This window comes from Gopherus flavomarginatus, chromosome 14, assembly GCF_025201925.1.
Source record: "Gopherus flavomarginatus isolate rGopFla2 chromosome 14, rGopFla2.mat.asm, whole genome shotgun sequence".
Classification (NCBI taxonomy): Eukaryota; Metazoa; Chordata; order Testudines; family Testudinidae; genus Gopherus; species Gopherus flavomarginatus.
The window spans coordinates 10,178,331-10,202,037 of NC_066630.1; the positions used below are offsets into that span (position 1 = coordinate 10,178,331).

The window sequence follows — 23,707 nt, forward strand, 5'->3', positions numbered from 1 at the left end:
TAAGGAGTACTGAATTTGGTCATCAAAATGTTTAGATGTGTATACATCAATACACTATCAACAGGGAACACAACACAGCATTCGGTTTCTGGAATGAGAACTGCATATTGGAGGCATCTTGCAACATTTCAGAAAGGCAAACAAAACAGAAAGCAGTAATTTCTCCTCCCTTGCTGTAATGCTTCCTTACTTTTCCTTCTCTGACAGGCAAAATTATGCTAGCTTTGCTGCCACAGATTTACTGTAGCACACCCACAGACACTTCACATCGGCTATCAAGCATTCAATCAATCATTTATTGATAGCAAATGTGTGGCAGACAGGTCAAAAGCCAAGTTTGTGTGGGTGTTAGTTAATTTGGCACATGAACAAATACTTAGCAGGGATGCCAAGAAACCGTTCAAATCCATTGTCAAATAAGCAGTGAGTGCCCCCTCCCCTCAAAACCAGCTATTAAACTTCTTGCTGATGAGATCTTAGCAAGCTGTGCTGATGGGATTGCAGATTGCAGTGTGTTCCTAGGGTGGACATGAGAAGAAAGTGATTTGTTCAGCATACGAACTGTCAATATTTGCTAACAGATGCTACACCGTTATCACTGGGACTGGGCAAATGACACTCCCCCCCCCACACACACAGTAAATAATTTGCATGTTTAGGGCTGGATTGTGCCTTGAGTTATACCCTTCACACAGGAGTGAGAAGCCCCTTCCAGCCCTGGAGTACCCAGAGCTTGGGTCCAGGAGTAAGTGGGCACTATGCTCCTTTGGAGCAGGTGAGGGTGGCCTCGCCCCTACTCTTCAACCAGCTTAGTAGAGCTGGTACAGGGGAGAGAGAAGAGAGACGGGGGGTCAAAATCTACTTCAGGTAGAGGCCAGCAGCACATTCCTAGCTCCAGTGCAGTGAGGAAGCATGGGAGGAATCAAGACCGAGAGGGGTGTGTCTGAGTCCCAGTGCCTTCAGGGGTCATGCACAATGCAAGCTACTACTTACTACTGGCAGAGTCTAAAATCAGCGTCTGGTCCTGTGTTATTTTTCCCCCCTTATGAATATTTTTATTGCATTCTCCATGTTCTCACCCCTTTCATCATCTTGGACAAGCAAACAACATTTTGTACAAATGCATTTCTCGTCTGTAGCTGAAATTCAGGGGTACAGGAGAAAAGGAGGAGCCGGAAAGGAGCTAGGCCCACCTCCCAGGGTGGAGATAAGGGTTGGCCTCTCAGAACTGAGGGATGATCTCAAGCAGCCAGCTCCAAGTCCTGGTGCTGCTAAAGTTGACCCAGTGCACACTAATGGGTATGTAATCAATGGCTTGGTGGCTGCTCTGAGTGTGGTCAAGGGGACGCTCGCACCATCACAGTTCTGCAAGGCACGTTGCATCCCAGCCTGCAACGCTCAATGCAACTTCAGCACAGCCTCTTTCCCCTGAAAAGATTGGTTTGATACTAGGGAGTAGCAGCAGTGATAGGCTCTTGGAAACCCTCACCCTACACAGGTGCAGAACTGGGATAGGTCAGCACTATTGAATGGATGACATATCTTAATATGTACTAAAGCACTTTTAGCCCCTCTCAAAGCTCTTAGCGAAGATCTGCTACATCGTCTGTGATCATACAATGCCTGTCACAACCAGCTGGAGCAGGGGGAGGGAGGGGACATTGCACTTGCCCTGACACATGGCCTGGCTGATTTATATTGAAAAAGGCCTCATTTCTATATGGGCCATGCTGCTTATCACACCCTTTTGCCCCTTGCTGCATACCATGCTGTGCATCTGATGGATGTCAAATCCTCATCTCACCATCCACCAACATCTCAAACACATCCCACGGGGTCCAGCATGGCTGACAGATGGAAACACACCCTTTCTTTTGACCTTTGGCAGATGACGGCAGGTTCTGCCTTTTGTTTTCCTGCAGCTGCAGACAGGTTGCCATATGAATCTCTAGAGGTAATGGCAGCCACTTTCAATGAACAGTAGCAACTTAGGCCCATATCCTCAGAGGTATTTACACTCCTAACTTTTGGACCCTTAGTCCCTGCATGGGAAAAATCAGGCCTTTGGGCCTTAGAGTTTATATATCACAGGATCTGGTGACTCCCTTGTATACAAGAAGTGCTACCAAGCTGCTACCTAAAGCATGTCCTTGCGGACTATTTATAGAGGGAGGGACACCCTAATGCACATGAACCCTTATTATTTTCAAAACAGTTAAACTGATAAATGTTTTCGTTATATTAACAACAGTGCTAGGGATGAAACCATTCACACTGACTTAAATGGGGCTCCATGCAGGTACAAGCACCGTAAGTACCAGAAATCGTAGGATCTTAGTCTCAGAGAGTGGGGGAATTCGAGTAGATGCAACAGGCTAAATACAGCCCAAGTGTTAATGGGGCTTCTCCAGTAAAGCCAGTAGAGCTTTGCCAGCTCACCCCTGGGCTGAGTTTGACTCTCTGTATTTCAATCAGTTCCCAGAACAGTATGTTACTTGTCATGTTTGAAGTTCCTGATGGATAATGGCATTTGTGACCAGGAAAGAGGGAAGCAGTGTAGCATAACAAATAGAGCACTGAACTGGAACTCAGGCAAGCTAGGTGGTTCTATTCCTAGCTCTCCCAATGACTTGCTGGGTGATACTGGGCAATATGTCTCTCTCTGTGCCTCAGTTTCCCCATCTATAAAATTGGTTATAAAAGAGAAGAGAGCACTACTGTTAAAGTGTTTTGAGACCTACTCCTGAAAAGAGCTATCTAAGCAATAGGTATTATTAAAAATCAGGGATTATGACTATTAGAAATTATAAAAAACATACTTATACCCATTATATATAAAGTATCAATAAACTCTTGATTTTAAAGGTTGGATAGTCCATCGCATGATGACAAATTAGTTTTCTTTCTCTACAAAGCACATTGCTTCCCCAAATCACAAATCTGAATTTAACTATTTAAAACAAACACGTAAGTGAAACATGTAGTAGATAAGTCTCCAGGATTCAGTGCTGTTTTGCAAACTGAAATGATCTGCCCCTACATGGCATTTTTCATGCCTCCACTTCGACCGTATGATTAAGTTGCAAATGAATGGATGCACGCAGCATTAAAAAGCAGGCTGACCTCTTTGAGCTTTTAGCTGGAAATGCATTTTGCATCATAAAAGCAGAATAATTGATCAGGTCTTTGAGAATGCGAAGGTAAAACTTGTAAATGGCAAAAAAAAAAAAGCCATTGTAGCTCAATTTGTTTTAAATTTAAAGGTAAAACCGAATTGTTGACAGTACATGTTACTTTCTTACATAAGCCATAATAGAAAGGGACACGGGGTATGAAAGAAACGAGAACGCAGAGGAGCTGAAGTATATGCGATTCATTAAGTTCATATAATGTGGTTATAAAAGTTACATCAATGATTGGTGTTAATCAAAGAGATAAGGTGTTTAAGGTAATATCTCTTACTGTACCAGCTTCTGTTGGTGAAAGAGAGAAGATTTTGAGCATCCCTGAACTCTTCTTCTAGTCTGGAATGATTCTTCCATTGACCAATCCACCACCTCTCAAAGAGGTGGATTAACTACAATGATGGAACCCCCCCTCCTGTTGATGTAGGAAGCATCTACACTACAATGCTGCTGCAGCACCATCACCCTGACACTGTAGTGCAGACGCAGCCTTAGTATCTTAATTATTTCCTAAGCAGGAACAACATCCCTATAGCGAGAATTTGCCTTCCCCTCCCGCCCCCCGTACTGATGAAGTGGGCTGTGGTACCGGAATTACTAGTGAGCGTATCAGTCTCTGATTAATTTCAATTAAGCAAAACATTTCTCATGCATCCTCGTAGAAATTTGGGAATGTGAGGCAGGATAGTCACATCCTCTTGCTTCTCTGAGGTCCATGCATGGAGTGGGCTCAAGGGTTTGTCATTTTGCCCTGTGCTTGTTGAGTGGGACTTCTAAGCACTATTACAATGAAACTAAATAAATATACAGCTCTAACTTTGTCCCAAGCAGCAGAAAAGCATCAACCCCCTTCTTGACTTGGCAGCAGGACTGTCCTGCTGAAAAGGCGCTAGTCTAACCCCTAACTCCTGCTTTTTCATTGCAGTTATGGAAAAACCCTGAGGCTACAAGTGCAGGAGACACGCCTTAGTTCAGCCTGAAGCCTGCCTCTAAATTAGCATGGCACATGCCATCGATGTGCACAAAGCTGTCTGTCCCCATCACGTCATGTTCGCTAGCATCCTGGAAGTTTTCTATAGCACATGCTCAGATTTGTTAAATTTTCCAACACACACTTTTTAACTTTCATTATTATTTGCCTAGATGTAGCATGTAAGGGTCCCAGTCCTGGATCGAGACCACAGTTGCCAACTTTCACTCGGGAAATAAGCACCCTGATTTTCACAATAAGCTAAAAATCAATCTAATCCCATTTCAAAACAAGGCCAAAACAAGCCAATCCCTAAGAATCCCAACACTCCACGTGACTAGATCCCCCCGGCGTGCAGTTTGGGACTGTGGTGGGCCCGCTTTGCACCCCTTACTCTCTCCCCCTCTTGCCCCTGTTGCTTGCCCCCTTCCTTGCCCCTGCTTACCAGGAGCCGATCAAAAAAAAGGAAGCTACAAGCCAAACAAGCAACAAGCCAAAAACTAGCCAACAAGCAACTCACAAGCCAATTAAGACAAAAACAAGGCCAATCTCTGCGCTTTTTACACAGATTTGGCATGTCTGATCTGCAGGGGTGGCTCTATGTATTTTGCCACACCAAGCACAGCAATCAGGCGGCTTTCGGTGGCATGCCTGCAGGACGTCTGCTGGTCCCGTGCCTTCGGCGTACCCACTCCCGAATTGCCGCCAACACTGCGGGACCGGCAGACCTCCCGCAGGCATGCCACCAAGGCAGCCTGACTGCTACCCTCACGGTGCCGCGGCTTGCCACCCCAGGCACACGCTTGGTGCGCTGATACCTGGAACCGCCCCTGCTGATCTAGACCTTTCTGTGCTGGACACTGTATAACCACAGAACAAGATGACCATCCCTGTCATACAATGAGAGATACCAGGTGGATACAGACACAGAGAGCACAAGGAAACAGTGAGTTAATAGTGGTTGCTGCATGATAGGCAGCAATCTCAGCATTCTGCCTGTATTGTCAAAAGTTTTATTTTGGTATCACAGCCCAGGAGTGCTCTAAGAAGGGATTTAAGGAGGAGAATGATAAGGTGGCTTTGCAGATGTTTGTGGGGAGTTGCTTCCACATCTGAGGGGCAGCATGGGAGCAAGGATGTTTGAAAATGTAACAGATGATGAAGGCTAGCATTGTTGGTAGAGCAGAGATGACAGCTGACATCTCAGAATATGAGAGAGCAGAAGTAGGGTAAGAGGCAATGTATCTTACTGGATAGTGCACTAGACTGGGACCCAGAAGACTTGGGTTCTATTTCTGGCCCTGCCACTGACTTGCTGGGTGAGCCTGGGCAAATCACATCGCTTCTCTTTGCCTCAGTTTTTCCAACTGTAAAATGGTGATAACGTTCCTGGTAAAGCACTTTAAAATCTACTGATGAAAAGCATTATACAAGAGTCATTCCTCCTTGCTTTCAGCTGACAATATCAACATACCAACTTTCCTTTTATAGCAATGCAATGATACTCACTCTCTAGCAACTTAAAAGGTGAGCAATTTTTGTCTTTAAAACTTTAAAATACATGACAAAATCCTGCAGCAAATTGTTCAGGTACTATACACTTATGGGGGTGGGGGACAGGCATGTGAGGGTGGTGCTTCAAAAAGGGCAATATGATCAACAAAAACGTTACCTTGGCACTGTTATGCAGTACAAGTTCCATGCAGCAGTACGAGCAATTATAGGTAACAGGTTCAGCAAAACTCTCCTCATTCAAATGACCTACTAGCTTACAAGAGGAGCTTTGATTTCTTTAGCTGAAATAGACTAAGAAGCTGTTGGAAAGGAGAAATGCTCCTCACAGGATTGCACACAGCATTACAGGGGTTGTGTACAATACTGTATACTCAAAGCATATGGCCAGCACTTTGCTGGGTTCCATCACAGATTTGAGATAAAACCTACCAACCAAGTCACGACAATGGGTAGTCATTACAGACTTATGGTTTTTCCTTTCAGCACAAGACAGGGTTGTAAGTAGTCACGAAGGCAATACACATTTGGCTTACCTACCTACCCCCTGCAGTGCATAAAATAGGCTTCGCTTCCCAAACTATTGGTTACTGTGTTTTGCTTGCTGTTAAAACAATTGCTACATCCCACCCCAGCAATAGCAATCGTTCAGCGAGGGGTGAATATATTATGTATATGCACATAGGCACACATAAAATGATGCAAAGATCCTGCAAATACTTACTCATGTGAGTAACTTTATGCATGCAAGTATTTCCATTACGCTTGAAGTTTTATTCATACGAGTAAGCAATTGCAGGATCTGAGCCATAGGTCGTATAGTACTTTGGGATCCTCCAGAATGAGAGTTACTATGTAAATGTAAAATCATTATATAATAAGGTAAGAAGTCAGTAATAAAATAATTAAAATGTGCAAATCTTAATTACACACAAAGGGCGTAATGCTGGCCCCTCAGAAGTCAGAGGGATTTTTACAATCAGTTTCAACAGAGCAAGAATTTCACCATCTGAGTGCAATATGACCAATATGAAATTGCTATTTAACATCCTTCTGCCTGAATCTCTGGTTCCTGTAAAATATTTGCACTTGAGTGCTATGCTGCATTCAGCTTGGAAATCAACTTACAGGTAGATGGCTTGGATTTTCCATAAAAATGTAATTTCACAGTAATACAGAGTGAGAAAAAGCAACGTTTCTAGTTAAATGTGCCCCAAGATAAATCAGAAAGGGTGTCTGTCCAACCATAGAACCACTTTCTCTGTGAAAAATATATTTAACTCATGGTAAGCACTGATCAGAATGCTGGGGGAGCGAGTTTTAATCATTGTTGGAAACAGACATCAAAAGGAAACCAGGGCTGCACCCCAGATATAGAAATAAACCTCATTGTACTCCCGGTTTCAAAAAGAGGCCTCTGGTTTCCTTACTAAGCAACAAAAATAGCCATGGTCACAGCTAATGGCTTGCCATCATCAAGATTCCTTATAGTAACTACAGAGTGAGGAAATTCTTTTCTATTCATTGTCAGAAAGCATCAATTTTAATCCATCCTTGAAGTCTGATATTATTCAGTGCAGGCCTGGGCTGTTTAAACAAGAGAACATCACTTGATTGATAGGAGAAATCCAGAAAGGGGTGTGGCAGGAGGGAGAAGAAGAGGTGTCCTCACAACACTTCATTTGTCAGTCCCCTTCTGCTCTGTTCCTGGTTCTGATTCTTCTCCCAACCAGGATTTTCTCCTTGATTCATCGTGCGTGAGATCTGCCATGAGTGAGCTCATCGAATGCCGTGAGCCCGTTTGGATCTCATCTCTATTCTTTGAAGTGACTCTTTAAAGGAACTGTTTTTTTACAAACACAAAGCAAAAACAGTTATTTTAACTTGCACCCCCAGCCCAACCCCCAAAGCATTTCATAGAATCACAGACTTTCAGGTCAGAAGGGATCGTTATAATCTTCTAGTCTGACCTCCTGCACAATGCAGGCCACAGAATCTCACTCACCCACTCCTGTAACAAACCCCTAACCTATGTCTGAGTTATTGAACTCCTCAGATCATGGTTTAAAGACCTCAAGACCATTTGCCATGGAATGTCTCAAATCCTGGGCCAGACCTTGGGATGGCCTAATGGGAGTTTAGGGCTGCCTTAAGGAAGAAAGGAAGTGAGGATTCCCCTGTCAAAGAAGAACCCTCAGCAGGTGTAGCCAGACCTAAGCCACCACCAGCATACATGGTGTTCTGGGGCAGGAAGGGCCAGAACACAAAGCTTTCCAGCCACGACCACTAGCAGAACAGGTATTTGAGCGCCCCTGACTGCTACAATGTAAGCTACAGCAGCCTGAGGGCTGATCTAATCTGTTCCTCTAGGATTTGGGACTGGAAAATTGGGGTAAAAATCACGTATCTCCCCTCCTCCTCCCCAGGTGTTGACTGCTGCTCTGGCTCACCTGCAGATCTAGCCCATAGTCTGTTTCACTTTTGGATATGAAGATGCTATAACATGAGAGCAACAAACATGTATGAACTGGAGAAACCATGATGCTATATTCTCATTTTTTACTCACATTTTCTCCCTTTCCACGCATAAAGGAGAGAAGCATGATTAAGGAATATCCCTTCCACACAGGAATCCCATCTATTTAAAGCACTGGGCTACATTACTTCTGAAGGGGGGGGGTGGGAGAAGGTGTGTACAATTTGTATCAATCCTGAGCTGTATTGATAGGACACACTTCAGTGCTTCAATCCCAAAGCACTGGTGTAGTCTAATCCTTTAAATATTATCATCTTCTGGAAATTCTTTTGTAAAGATTTCTTTTTATGAATGAATGTACCATCATCAGCTCTATTAATTTCATCCACTCTTCTGAAGATCCATTGTTTCTACTGCTTGAATGAAATGGATTTTTTTTTAATTCTTTCTAATGACCAGATACATTTCCTAGTGCACCTATTCCAATAACATTGTACTTTCAGGAAAATTAACAGTGACAGCAATGGATAAAAGCATGTTTTGTTTATATTTCAGGTACTAAACAGCTGCTGCTGGATATTGCTACCAGATGTTCTAGAATTATATGCAACATTATGCTCAATTTAAACTTTTACAAAATTACATGCTAATAAAAGATGACACAGCGATAGTCAATGATTTATTAAAGGAAAAGCCATTAAGTTCCTTTTAAGCTTCACACCCTACTACCTCAAATAACTTGCCATTATATACCACTGAACAGATGCAATATCTGTGCCATTTTGAGAATTCAGTGCTACCAATATACGAATTGTAGATCCACGTTTTTTATTCTAGCAGCCTCATGCACATCTGTACCTCTTAACCTGAATACATGCAGACTGTTCATTACATGGTTAAATTACCGGCAAGACAAAGGAAGTCTTTAGGTTTTAAATGGTTCTTGTAGGGTCCCTCTTTCCCTTCTCGCTAGCGAGTATGTACACAGTGAAGACATTTTATCCTTTTCAATTACATTAGCGGTGTTTTGAATCTAAATGCCAGGATGATTAAGTACCAGTATGTATAAAATGTTGCTATATTACTTTCAATTCCTCTTAGGCACCTCGCTTTGCAAATCATTTAGAATATTGGAAAGTTTGCTTTCTACAATGAAGCTGTATACCCCAATGGCAATCATAAACTATTTTGTTCAATTCTCCCAATTAAAGTCACAAAGCAACAGACAGTGGCCAAGCTAGCAAACAGCCTTTCCCATACACAGGCACACTAAACATAACTAACATGAAATGGGAGTGACAGCCACTAATTATAGAACAAGAACTGTCTTGGATTTGTGTGTGCAGACGAAGCCGGTCGCAAATGTAGCAGATCTGAATGGCTCCTTCTAATCGTCTAACAAAGAAACATACACGCTAAAGGAGATGCACAATATTTTGAAAAAAGTTCTGATAAATCTGCTGCCAGGAGAGCAAGTGAAATATTGATCCTGATTCTCCTCTCACTTACAGTGCCATAAGGTCCTCGTTCCGCAACACACTTAAGCACACATAGCTTCAAGAATGGGAGTCATTTATTGGTGTCAACAGGTCTACATGCTTGTTTAGGTAGCTTGCTGAATCAGTGCCTAAGCCAGGAGTAACTCCAGTGAAGTTAATGGAGTTATACTGTGTAAAACTGATGCAAGAGAGGAGCATTAAACCAATTATCTACCCAAGCCGGCTCCAACTTGATTTCATAGTAAATTCAGAAAATGCTTAGCTGCAAGTGTTGAAAATGTATTTACGCCATCTCACAAAGCAATGCTCCTGTAAGCAATCAACCCTCCACTTCTCCCCACCAACACACACACACACACACACACACATATACACACACACACACACACCTATCTACCAGACACAGTTATAAATAACTCCAAATCTGCAGTTGGTGTATATCAGCATAACTCCACTGGAGTAACTAATGCTATGGCAATTTACATAGGCCAAGGATCTGGCATGGTTATTTAACTGTTCAGGATTCTAATGGGCATCCTTGCACAGCACAGCTCCTCCAACTAATCATGCTGGAGGTAACTGCATCCTAAGTGTGTAGTTTTAAATTGAATAATATTACCACTAATAACAGTGCCTAATTAAGACATCTATAATGGTTTTAATGAGAAAAATTGAAAGTCCTTCTGGAATTTTTCCAGTCAAATTAATTCTGAGGACTTTAGACATTATTACAAAGTAATGTTACAGGAATTAAAATTAGGTCTAAATTAGAACGTGTCACTTTATTAAAAAAAAACACAACTTTGCTCTGCAGATCTGTGTAGTGTATTTTCTCCTTTATTCACACAGTTCTGTCTTGCAGTGTTCTACCAGTGATCTGAAGCAGTGCAAAATTAGTTTTCTAGTCTGCTCTAAATTGTGCTGTGTGCAGCTATATTGTGCCTGATGCATCTCTTGGGTTTGCAGCTTCTTTGACTTTGCTTTTCCTTTCCATCTGTTTTTAAACATTTTCTGATCAGTATCCTCCTGGGAACAGGGACTACCAGGATCTTAAGATGTGAATTGCCATGTGGGTCATGTAGGCCCAGATCCTTTCAACTCTTACTCACATGACCAATGTCTGGAATGAGCAATCCCTTTGAGAGACTGAATGCATAAGTGGAACTGCTCACATGAGTAAGGATCACAAGATTTGGCCTGCAAAAAACTGTCCAGTAAAGCTAAGTACAGAAAAGCCAAGACACATGGTTCAGAATGGCGCTGTCTCTTGAATAACATCAAATAGCATCAAAGGCCAGCAGACCTGACAATGAACCTTAATTTGTATTTCTAAAACGCCAGTCCTGTAAACACCTTTCTCCAAGCACATTCTCAATTTACTTTGCCATGTTCCTTGTTCACTACATCAATGCCACTTTGCCTTTATTTTCACTCGACTCCCAAAACTTGCAGCACCTGAATGCTGGAGGACAAAGCAGGTTACTTCAGGAGACAGCTACGTACTGCCATGAGGAGAAATTCCACCGCTGCATTTTGCGGGGGCTCATTTGAGCATTTTTTCCATCCCAAATTGCATGAGTTTGTACCTGTCCCAAGAGACAAAATTAAATGGTTCCAAACTCTCAGCGTGAAAACTTAGCGCCAGGTTTCACTCAGTTATCGTGTCAAAAAGAGCGAGAACCTGACTTTTGTACAGTTTGGAAACAAAACCCTAATTCGGCCCAAAACTCATCTGAAGGATTTGTGAACCTTTTGATGGATAATGTTTAAGTTTAAAGTTAGTAACAGAACAGGTGAGTTATGTGCAACCTGCGCTCTTTGGGTTGGATCCTCATCTGATATAAGTTGTTTAAGGATCCACCCCTTGATATCTGGCATATTAGGCTATGCCTGCCCTATATCAGAGTCAAATCCAGCCTGGTCTTATCCTTCTGCTATTACATGCTTTTGATCATAGCTTTATTTTTCAGTCGTGCCAATCAACCTTCAAAACACAAATGCTTCCCTCCTCAAAATTCACTCCTCCTTCGAAACCCAGACAAACCACCAACCCATCATGTCTTATAACAGAATCAATGTCTTGTGTGGGCTGGTCAATTAGATTGGAATATTTTGAATGAGGCTGCTGCTTATTACTATTAGAATTCTAACAGCAAGGTCATCCAGACAGATGCATAGACCCCTAAAGAACGCTAGTGGAGTTGCTCTTTTTCAGCTCTAAGTTGGTTTACAAAATGGGTTCTAGCTTCATTGAATTGTAAGGATGCCTCAGATAATGGGATTTTATTTTATATGCCATTAAGTGAATAAGCATAAAGAGCAGAAAGTGTAAATAAAATGCTTGAGTGTATTCCTACCATTTAACACTAATATGCGTTGTGTGTTTATTTTTAAATAAACCATATTGCCGTCACTGTTCTAAAAAACATTCTGTCAAGCTAATGGCAAAGTTTAAAACTCCACTATTCCTATTCAAGGCCTTGCAGCTTTTTATGCTGCATACTAGTGAATATAATGAGGCCTAAGGACAAAAAATGTGAATATTCAACTAGCATATGGATATGGTTGTCATTAATGCAAATGTATGCTTAAATTATGTAACTATTTAATTGGACAATATTACTTTGTTCCTTATTCAGATGTTTCACATGTATGAGTGTGATGGAATATATTCAAATGACTATAGCACTTTACTTAAACTACTAGCTTTAGCCTCTGGCGCAAATAGCACTACAAACGATAATCTACTTGCTCATTTAGCCATGTGGTCAACTACAGATTAATTATTTGATCTGAGATGTAATATAGGAACATCTAATGGAGGAGAAATGGCATTTGGATGCACATCAGCTAGTTTTACCAGATAATTTTCCTGTTATAGTAATACAATATTTTCATGGCACATTCGTAGGGCAAACCATATGGAAGAATAGCACTTGAGTGAGGGATATGTGGTGGGGATGTATGTGGCAGTAAAGGGAAGGAAATGACTACAGACAGGCAGAGGACAGCTATTCCATTTTGCAGAAGATTTTGAGGATTCAATGAACCCATTTCACTCCAATTTGGAACCAAAACTAAATAGCTGAAAATTCTCTGCAAAACGGAATTGCTGTTCTCTGCCCAGCTCTACTGGGTGCAGGCTGACCTGTGGGCTGCACCAGAGCCAGGGCCCCTTGGAGTCCTCGGAGCCCCAACTCCAGGGCAGTCTGCCAGACAAATGATTTGTGCCTCCTCAAGCTCCCCCCGCAGTTAAGAAAATTACTTTTCTAGATTAATGCCATTTATAATAGTACTTTGTACTCTATATGGGACTTTTCATTATTAGATTTCAAAGTATTTTATAGATGGGGAAACTGAGGCAAGAGAGTTGTACTTATGGCTTGTCTATGTAGAGAAGCAATGTGTGCACTAAAGGCCGGCCCAGATTAACCAATGTGCACTCAGTGCCCTTTATAGGGCTCTCCATCTCAGGGGAACTCCCAACTTCTGGCAACAAAAAAACTGAGTGTTGCTGCAGCTCCATGCAACACCACTCACTCAAATTTGTCATGACAGCGGGGTGGCCAGGCCAAACCTGAGCAGCACTGCAATCCTGTACACCAGGTTGCGATGACACTCATGTGGCCGAGGGATGGGGGAAAGGGAGTCAGGACACAATTTCCATGGTGCCAAAGGATTCCAAATTCTTTCATCTAGCAATGACTACAGGGGTGTGATTTCTAAAGCTCACAAATGTGTTGCACATGAGCTGGTGTGCACTAAAGGGTCCCTAATGTTCTTTAATGTAGTATTGTTTGAAACAGCACTAGATTAAAGCACACTGGGGAATCTTTATTGTGCTCCAGCAGGATCTACAAGGACTAATTGACATGCCAAATGTTAATTCACTCTAGAACTCACACCCATGTAAGGCACGTTACCCCATTGTGCAGACAAACTCTTAGAGGTAAAACACCTTGGGTGCAGAGGCCATCCTTTCATTCTGAGTTTGTACCACACCTAGCAAAACGGGGTTCTGGTGCATGACCAGTCCACAAGACTACAGCTGTCCCTTTAAGATTCACACCATTACCCTACAGTGTGTTAAGTCACATTGGTAAAAGGGGATGGTTCTAAGCAGCTCTCGTAGGAGCCAATTATTTCTATGTGGCTCCTTATGTATTACTGTCACATTCTGTAACCTCAAGTAAGTAGGTGAATATTCCTTACAGCCAAGGAGAGACTAATTCTTTCAAAGCACAGTCAGTCTTTCAAGAGTCTGGATGAACTATTATTTGCTTATGTCTATGAATATTGCAGGGCACTTCCCGTGGAATCTGTGTTCAACGCTGCATTGAATTGGCAGCCTTTGGCACAGTCACTGCCACATGATGTGAGCCAGGCAAGTTTCAAAACATTCCCATAACATTGCAGAGCTGGCCTGAAAATCTCTCCGCCACTCTAGGGAGATGAGTGATCCCTTTGGAAAAGATTTCTGGAACTGTAAGCTAATGAATCACTAACAGCTTTGAAGTAGACACTGTGTGTTGCAAAAGACTGTCTAGCGCTGTGGCCCTGAAGAAAATATGTTGACAGTGCTTCGGTAAATACTCAAAAAAATCAAGTTGCTCAAGGCAGATGAGGTTATAAAGAGAGAAAAGAAGTTTAGGATGTTCTCGCACTGGTTCTCTTTACAGTAACTCCTCACTTCACTTCCTCCCGCTTAACGTTGTTTCAAAGTTACGTCGCTGCTCAATTAGGGAACATGCTCGTTTAAAGTTGTGCAATGCTCCCTTATAACGTCATTTGGCTGCCTGCTCTGCCCACTCCTTGTAAGATGCTGTGGAAGAGCAGCAACTTTACAAGGGAGCATTGCACAAGTTCCTCTTCTCCGCCTCCTCCTCCTCCCTCCCAGCACTTCCCCCATGGCCAAACAGACGGCTCTTAGGACTTTCTGAGAGGGAGGGAGAGGAGCAGGAAAGTGCTGCATCTCTGCGCCTGCCCCTCCCTCCCAGAAAGTCCTAAGCCAGTGGTCCTCAACTTTTTTGGCTGGCGGGCACCAGCCGAAGGACCGCTGCAGCAGTGGAGCACCCAGTGAAATGCCACCGAATTTCGGCGGCATTTCGGCGGCAACGCCTCTCGATGACACCACTTGTCGCCGACAAGCGACATCATCGAGAGGCGTCTCCGCTGAAATGCCGCTGAAATTTGGTGGCATTTCAGCATGTGCTCTCCTGGGGGCCAGGACGCAGGCGCATTAAGATGCCCCGGCAGGTACCATGGCACCCGCAGGCACCGTGTTGGGGACCACTGTCCTAAGTGCTAAGTGCTGGGAGGGAGGGAGGGAGAGAAGCAGGGAAGTGCCACATCTCCGCTCCTGCCCCTCCCTCCCAGAAAGTCCTAACTGCTGCCCAACAGCTGTTGGGTGGTGCTTAGGACTTTCTGGGGATGGGGGGAGGAGCAGGGATGTGGCGTACTCCAGAGAGGAAGTGGAGCGAGGGTGGGAAGAGGTGGGCCTGGTGTGGAACGGGGATGGGAAGAGGCAGGCCTGGAGCATCCCCAGGCAAAGTCAGTGCCTGTTCTTCTCCGGAGAAGCTGCTGCTGTGAAAGTGCTTCCTAGGGTCCTTGTCTGCAGTGGGCTGTGCCTGTGTGAGGGTAAGCCAGGGGCACTTCCCAACCACAGTACAGTACAGTATATAATGCCTTTTGTCAAGCCCTCCAAAAATTCCTTGGAACCTAACCCCCTGCATTTACATTAAAACTTATGGGAAAATTGGATTTGTTTAACATCTTTTCACTTAAAGTTGTTTGCAGAGGTGCTTCCTTCCGGGAGTACAGTAATCAGAGTTGACTATCTTCATATTTAAAATCTCTTGGAAGCTTTCAGAGATTAATACACTGCAGGAATGTTTGGTCTCAGTACACCAACCCTATCTGCCAGGAAGCCTGAACAGTCTTCACATTATAGCTGGTGAGAAGGAATTCATAGAATATCACGGTTGGAAGGGACCTCAGGAGGTCATATAGTCCAACCCCCTGCTTAGGGCAGGACCAGTCCCCAGACAGATTTTTTCCCCAGATCTCTAAACGGCCCCTCAAGGATTGAACTCACAACCCTGGATTTAGCAGGCCAACGCTCAAACCAAGGAATAGTTGACCCAAAACCTGGAAATTCCAAGTGATAGGTGTCATAAACAGATAGTTAAGGGTTAATGTCTCTTTTACCTGTAAAGGGTTAACAAACAGGGAACCAAAAACACCTGACCAGAGGACCAATCAGGAAACAAGATACTTTCAAATCTCGGTGGAGGGAAGCCTTTGTTTGTGGTTTTTGGTTTGTTCTTTCTGAATCCTGAAAGGGACTAGACGTGTAACCAGGTTTCTTGCCAATCTCCCTGCTACAGTCTCTTATATATTCAGAATAGTTAGTATTAAGTAGAAAGACAGTTATAGTCTTTTGATTGTTTTCTGTATTTGCAAGTGTGTAGTTTGCTGGAAGTATTTTAAATTGTATTTTGCTGCGGGGGGGGGGGGGGGCTTCTCTCTAGTGTCTATAAGCTGAAAGACCCTGTAACTTTTACCATCTAAATTACAGAGACAACCTTTACTTTTTTTTCCTTTCTTTTTATTAAAAGTTTTGCTTTTTAAGACTTGTTTGATTTTTTCCCCTTGTTGAGTCTCAAGGGAATTGAGTCTGTACTTAACAGGGAAGGAGAAGGGAGGGGAGAAGGGTGGAATCCCTTTGTTTTAGATTCACGGAGCTTGAATCTGACTATCTCTCCAGGATAGCCCAGGGAGGGAAAGCCTGAGAAGGAGCGAGAAGGGGTTTGAATCACAGTGATCTTCCAGGGTAACCCAGGGAGGGAAAGCCTAGGAGAGGCACTGGTGAGGGAAAGAGCTTACTTTCCTTGTGTTAAGATCCAGGGGGTCTGGGTCTTGGGGGTCCCCAGGGAAGGTTTTGGGGGGACCAGAGTGTATCAGGTACTCCAAGTCCTGATTGGTGGTAGCTATCAGATCTAAGCTGGTAATTAAGTTTAGGGAAATTCATGCTGGTACCCCATCTTTGGGACTCTAAGGTTCAGATTGGGGAAATATACCATGACAGTGGGGAAAACATACATTGTCTTACGATTCAGATTGATGGGGAAATGATGCAACTCAAGGAAACGCTGCATTCTGCAATCAAATGAAAAAGGTCTTGGTCCACAGGCGATCTCTTGAGTAAGATTAAGTGTTGCCGATTCTTGAGATAATTGGTGGCGAGGTGAGAATCTCAGCTTTCATTTAAAAACAGTTTATGAGTAATGACAGTTACAGAAAAGAGCTTGAAACTGTAAACCCTAAAGGTGCAAAACTCAGAAGGCAAAGAAAAGGACCCCATGTTGACTGTGACTGGGTTTTCATTTGACCATGATTGTAAGCCAATCTCAGGATATTTGGGAGCTTGAATTATGGTTGGGGGGCGGGGTTGTTTGGGTTTTTTTGTTTTTTGAATGCCTGGCATTGACGATATCAATCCCATTTCTAAGGAATCTAAACATAGAATAAAAAGGATGAGGGATTAGTTTCTGGCCATTAATGTTGCTACCTGCCCAAACTGTTAAGAAGCCACGAACTACTGGTGGGGGGAAGTGAGAGGACACACTCTCCTTATTTAAGCAGATTGTTTCAGATTAATTGTTGGTGAAATTCACTCACCTCTAGAGACATAAGGAGAGTAGCTTCCCCGGCATTGGTGAGGCTCTTCTTTCCCTCTGCATTGGCCTCCAATAAGCCAGCACACAGAGGGAAGACTGAGCCCAGGAAAGGCTAAGGATTCCCAATTACACAACTCTTGTACCTAAAACCTCAGAAGGGCAGCAGCCTCTTTTTCAGCACAGAACCTGGAACAGCGGTTGTGGCAGGGCAGAGGGATGGCCACATCCCCACCCCCAGCCCCTTGGGCACATGCTCTGGCTTTGTGCGAGGAGAAGGAAAATTCACTCTATACATAGAGAGTTCACTGCACGACACTGCATCTAGCCTGGCACAAAATGCAGCATGCAGCAAGAGACGTGCTGTGTGTACTTTTGCTGCTGCTTTCTGAGAGGTTAGAACAGGATGAAAGAGCTTGGAAAGAGATACATTTAGATTGGGAGCGGGGGGATTTGTAGTTACATTTTGCGTCCTTCAAACCCCAAACTCCTTTACATCCATTTAACACACCACCCTATAGGTGAAGTTAGCACATGCTCCGTAGAAAGAATAGTAGCTACAGACAAGGTCTTTGCCTCTGTATTGACACTACTGATCCATGAAACCAGTTGCAGTAGAAATTATGTTTGAGATTCCAACCCCCACCCAGTCCCCATCCATTAGCAAATGGACCAAGGCCCACTACAAGCACAACCAGGAACTGGCAATGTCTCTTTGACACTGTGGTCCTGAACTACATTTCAACCAGTCACCTGGAGAAAGCTCAGTCAGTGGACTTGATTCCTCCCCGTCTTATGGTTTGTTGGGTCATTTACACACAATGGGTGTAACACACAAATCTGAATGTTTGCATGATGACCCAAAGTGCAAAGCAGTAGAAGCTGGGCAGTGTTTCCTTATGACCAGTCACTGTGCTACCCAGTCTCTTGGGACAGAAATTCTAAGGAACGGCGCCGTGTTTGTAGATCTGGCTACAGGATAAATGGCGATGATTCACGTAACTAACTAATATTTTAATTGTTTCTTGGCAATAGTAGAAAAGGTAAATATACTTGAACTCTGCTGTGTTTTCTCTTTTTTATTGGCAATTAAACTCTATCACTGCAAGATGAATCTGACGAGTCACAAGCAAATACTGCAAGAACTCGGTCTCAAAAGCAAGTTAATAGTTTATAAGTTGCATGCCTTGATTTAATTTGTTTTTAATACAGCTCAACTCCAGACAAAACTAAAACCCTTGAAGAGGGGCAGTCACAGTGCTCAGCTTGCCAAAAGCCAGATATCTTTTTCCATTTCTGCTCATTGAGCTTTAAGCTGTCCTTTCAGAAATGGCAACCAAGGAAGGGAAGAGGGTTAGGCAAAGGACTGATTTACAAGTGAAGATACTGAGTCCAGGTCACACAAATGGGACCTTCAGGCCCAGACTCAAAGCCGACCCTCTACACAAACCGTAAAATAATCTGCTTCCAACCTCAGCCACCTTAAAATGCCCTCTGTACCTGATACCACCCACCAGTAACCATTGGGTCTGCTCCTCTCTTGAGGGCCCACTTCCCAAAGACTATTATCTCCCAACTGGCTCTGGTCCTTTCCCCACCTTCTCACTTCCACCAGGGTTATATCTACTTATCAGACTTTCTGTGTATGGTAAAAAACCTGCCACTGCCTGCTAGTCTCTTGGGTGGGTTAGTGATGGTCTCGCCACAGCAAGCCAGAGACCCCCTGACTAGTGACTGACAGATGGGAGCACACAGCATTAAAGGAGCTGCAACCTCCACCACCCATGTCTCAATGATGTCTGATTTAGCTTCTTATCCTATCCCCAACTTGTCCCTTCCTGTTCTTTCCTCCACTCCCTGCAGCCCTGCCCTGCAGAGAGGTTATTTCCTCTGCAGCTGCAACGAAGCATTGCTAGGGTGAGATTTATGCCCATGCACACAAAGGTTTCAAAGCAGCAGGCAGAGATAAATATCGTCCATTAATACATAGAGCAAATGATAATGAAAAACACCAAACAATAATATATAGAAGTGAACAAAGTACATTCCTTTGCTGGGAAGTTAATAAACGTTGGAAGCCAGGGAACAGATAGTTTATAAGGGATAAAATTTCCTGCTTCTATCATCCCTCAGTGCATTGATGCTTGCATATGAAATCTCTGGGATAACACACTGATGTTTCTTATTGCAAACTCTAGTTCAGATTTGGATCTAATCCCAGCACAAGGGAAATGAATCTGTTAGTGTGAACACATAGGTAGACCCCCTGCTGGGATTTACCTGTATTCATTCTCATGCATCAGGGCCAGACTATATTCTGTACTCTCTTCTTAGCGTGGACCAGTGAGTCCAGCAAGGAGAAAAAGGGCTGTTTTCCCACCTGCCAGTGGCCTCACCAAAATTACAGGGCGTTCGACTCCACTTTGTTTTCTTCTTTCTGATTTGGAGCGTAAGAGTTTAATCTTCGCTCTCATATTCCCACGCCAGCACAAGAAAAGGAATGTACATTCAACAACTATGTCAACAAGAAAATTATTACTAAATTGCTATATTGGTACTCTTGACTTTCCAGGAGCTCAAGAACTTTAAACCATTAATAGTGTAGTCACATAGACTGGAGCTGGCCAGCAAAATCCACTTTACCGTAGGTGCAGCCAAAATACTGGAATAGTTCGGGAAAAAATAAAAGAGGTGAGTTTGAGCCAAAAGGCTCAGACGTGAACTTTCCAATGTTCCCGGGTATTTGGACTCAGGCTTTAGTTGGGGAAGCATCTCTAACAGCTATACTTCCCAAAGAAAATGAGAGTGACTCCCATGAAATCTGCTATTCACTTTTCTCCTTGAAAAGCTGCTGGTATCTGTGGTAACAGGGAAAAAAAAAGTCTTCAAATAATAGTAAATAGCATTTTGATCACAGTTATAATGAAAAACAAAGTAGAAAAGAATGAAATTAAATCACTGTGATTTGTATTTGTGAACCAAAGGTCAGATTTGCCAGCCACATTAGCAAAATACTATTATTTGGCACCAAAGTAATTCTAGCAAATCTACAGGTTAGATACAAAAATAACGTACAAGGCACTAGGAGAATCTGACTTTCCTTAAATATATCTGTTTTTCTTGCTGTATGGAGAACTCATCTTCCAAGTAAAATAGCAATGCATTCCAAACATAGGGTCTGAGCCAGAGCCAAAGCTCAAGGATGTCAATGAAAGTCTTTCTACTGACTTCAATGGACTTTTGGTCAAGTCTATCCCCACCTGAGACATACACAGGATGAATTATTCCTTGCAAACAGGTCAGTTCTTCAGTTCTTAGGCATGATGGAGGTAGGTTTACAGTTGATAAGCACACAGAAGAACTACCTGACCTTCCTGTGGCCCGCAAAATGAGGCAGAAAATTTAAAGCTGATTTCTGATGCTTTTGGCTTCCAGTCAGGCTGGAGATAACACAAGGGCAGCTTCTCTTGTTGTATATTGGCACATCCACTTCAGATCCTGGCTGGAACCCGTAAGTGCAGAGATACACAAAAACGAAAACTATTGAAGAATAAAAGTCAGAAGAACAGCTTGGGTTCGGTTCAATTTGAGCTCTAGCCAAAGGATCAAGTCAGTCTCTACTTTATCCAAACTGGTTTAGCCATTCATAATGAATGTATGTGTTTAGCTCCCATTAACAGTCATTAAGAAACAGGTTATATGTATTTGGAAGGAGGAAAAAAGGCACAAAATAAAACTTTTGAGAAGCAAATGGAAGAAAACTGAATCTTCATCTGAAACACACATCAGGCATAGGAAGAGAGAATCATTTAAGGTGGCCTTTCAAAAATCTTTAGCTCTGCATTTTCCATGCCAGTCCACAAACTAACTACAAAAAGGCACAGTCCCTGAATTTGAGTGCTAAATCTCTACTGTGACAGACTCCCTCAGTGGCCTAGGGCAACTCGCTTAACCTAAATGATATCTGAGTGCATCGCATTTGTTCACTTATTCCTAGAACAGCAGATCTCTAGGGTATCTGTGTGGTAATGACAAGGAAGAGTTCCCTTGTTAATAGCTCTTACTGTAGACCAAATGCAAAATGGCATCAGTTGAATGGGTAATACTTTGGCTAATCAGGACTGATATAGTTTAAAAAAAACATATCAAACTTTTTTTAAAATGTGTACCTAGATTGACCTAGAAAGGGAATTTATTCTGGGCTTCAACTAGTCAGAAGTAATCTTTGGTCAGTACAATGAACTGTCACTACTGAATCAACATCCAGAAGTAAAAACGACAGCAGCCTACACCATTAGTCAATTAACATAATAGTGCTAAAGTCAATGGAACAGGCAGATGGCAAAGCCAGTCTCTCGCTTCAGAATAATGTTGCCTGTCATCTCTCAGCATTTATTTTAGAGAAGTGAGGATACATTCATTGTTGTTTGCAAGTTGCCCAGAAAGCATGGTAACAGGAGCCATATAAGTAGGCCAGTAGATGCAGAGTGGAAATATGTAATGTTGATAGTAATCACAGTGGGCTAGCGTCTCAGCTGGGGTAAATTGGTCTTGCTCCGTTAATTACAGTGTAGTCAATCGAGTGATCCCAAGTTACACCAGATGAGAATCTGGCCCAGCATCATTAACAGAAATGGTTGTTGATAAGTTTAAGAGACATGTGATGCGGAAAGTCATCTCCACTAAATAACAGCTTATTCACAGATCAGAGCTGTCTGCCCCCACCCTGTTCCAGATACAACAGGAGTGACTACGAAATTGACACCTGAAAGGTTGCCTCTCTTTGACACACTGCAGTAATTAATATCCCTACTGCACAGAATATTGAAATGCCTGTGTTGTTCGTCAACTGAACACGTCCCACAAATAGGGTAAGTGTATTTCAAACTAAAGATTGTTCTGCTCTTTTCTTTTATTAAAGTGTCACGATTAGAACAGCAGCATAAAATAAAGATTCAGCACAGTAAACTAAGGCATGTCAGACCACTGTCCATCTCACAACAGAAGCATTTCAGATATACATCCCCTCGTTTATGATCATTACTATAGTTCATTCTGACACCCTTGCTAACCCCGAGGAGTACCTTACTGCCTAGTAAGGTACTACTGAAAATGTGTAAAAGGTGGTAGAATCCAGCCCTGAGTGTTTTTGTATTCAAGCCACCAAAATCTGTACATTGATAGGTTAATAAGGCTCTTGGTATTCAAAAAGCAGAGTTTATGGAGTTCAGAGCATCAGCTAGTTCTATCAGTTCATCAATTATGAGAACACAAGACATTTTAGGAAGAGGGAAAAGCCACTTGGCTCCAGCTCTCCAGTACTACTGTGATATAAACGTCTCCCTAGACAGACAGATGCCCGTTTCACAAGGCTCATCCCTTTACTTTTAGCCACAACCATCAATCCCTCCCTTTTCCCTCACATATGTAAATTTCAAGGAAGATCTGTTTCAGCAGGTGCCACCTGTGACTCTTTCAACACATGTAAGGCCACATATTCTGTCTCTGCAATCAGCGAACCTGTCCATGGTTACACTTGGCTAGTAGTCTAGCCAAATCAATCAACACGACAGCTGAAAACTCGGACCCCACTGGGCAGAAAAATCAAAAAGGTCCCCGTTTCCCATTACATGGCTCCTCTGAACGTCCAGGTTTTTGACTCAGCAAAATGCCAGCCATGAAAACAACAAATGTAATTTGATGGGAAATGCCTATCAAATCCTGATGGCTGAGCCTGTCCCATTGTGCTTAGACACAAGTGCTTAGGATTTCCTGCTTCATCAACGATACAGCGGTGATACGTCCAGCTTTCAGAGCTCCAGATACAGTGGTGCATGGGTCAAAAGGATGTTAGTTCCCATCGTTTATTTTATCATTTGATAAAATGTGTTTCTTAGGGCCATCCAGAGGGGCTGTCTCTGGAGAAATTGCCTCATGAGGCAGGAGGAGACCCATTCAGATCCAGGAAACATGTCTGAGGAAAGACACAGGTCCTGCTGCAAATTGGCTTGAGAATGCTGTTCAAGAGCCCCATTTCTTCCCGGAAAACTGTTACTAATGCTAGACTCTGGGTGTATGTGTGCAACTATTGCATTTCCAAGACTGCCGCCGTACAGTGGGAGAGTTGAAATCACCAGTCTGCTGGGGCAGGGGGGAAGCAAGCTTGACAAACAGTAAGTCTTGAACTCTACGGCGTGCCCCGCATGTGTTGTTCTAGCCAGCCATGGACATTTATATATAATGAGCCAGATTTTCAGCTGATGCACAGTGGCATAGCTCCTCAGTGGATCTATGCCAATTTCACCAGCAAAGAATCTTGGCCCCATGAATGTGGACAGTGATTTTCACGGTAGTGAAAGCTCCAGTTAAGGTGACATCAGGAGACTGAA

The 23,707-nt window shown here is 43.1% G+C and overlaps 1 protein-coding gene across 1 annotated transcript in view; it reads right to left on the reverse strand.

Moving 5' to 3' along the window:
• The window catches only part of LOC127034477 (cadherin-13-like), a 433,731-nt gene that overhangs the window by 403,603 nt on the left and 6,421 nt on the right, over positions 1-23,707 (reverse strand). The gene's annotated exons all lie outside the window — the stretch shown is intronic.